The sequence below is a fragment of the Etheostoma cragini genome, chromosome 8, assembly GCF_013103735.1.
Source record: "Etheostoma cragini isolate CJK2018 chromosome 8, CSU_Ecrag_1.0, whole genome shotgun sequence".
Classification (NCBI taxonomy): Eukaryota; Metazoa; Chordata; class Actinopteri; order Perciformes; family Percidae; genus Etheostoma; species Etheostoma cragini.
In genome coordinates, this window is record NC_048414.1 from 27,991,130 (window position 1) to 27,991,460 (window position 331).

Here is a 331-nt window from a genome sequence, read left to right on the forward strand (position 1 = left end):
AAAATAAAAATTGTGACGACCTCCGCAAGCGGGTAAAACTGGCTGTTGGAAAATTAGCCAATCAGAACTGGCACTGAGCTCTGCTGCTCTCTGAAGAAGACAGCTTAACTTCCGTGCTCCGCCATCCGCCAACACCCACCTCGCAACGAGGACCCACGAGATCTTGCAACTTTATGTAGAGTAGAACCACAAAACCACCACCAGTTAGTTTCCATCCAGAAGAATAGAGAGGAGCCTACTCTGTTTTGTTTTAAAGGTGTAGTGCAGGGAGATATGATCAGCCGTGAGAACGCTCTATTTTATTTTGAAAATTAAGACGTTTTATTTTGTT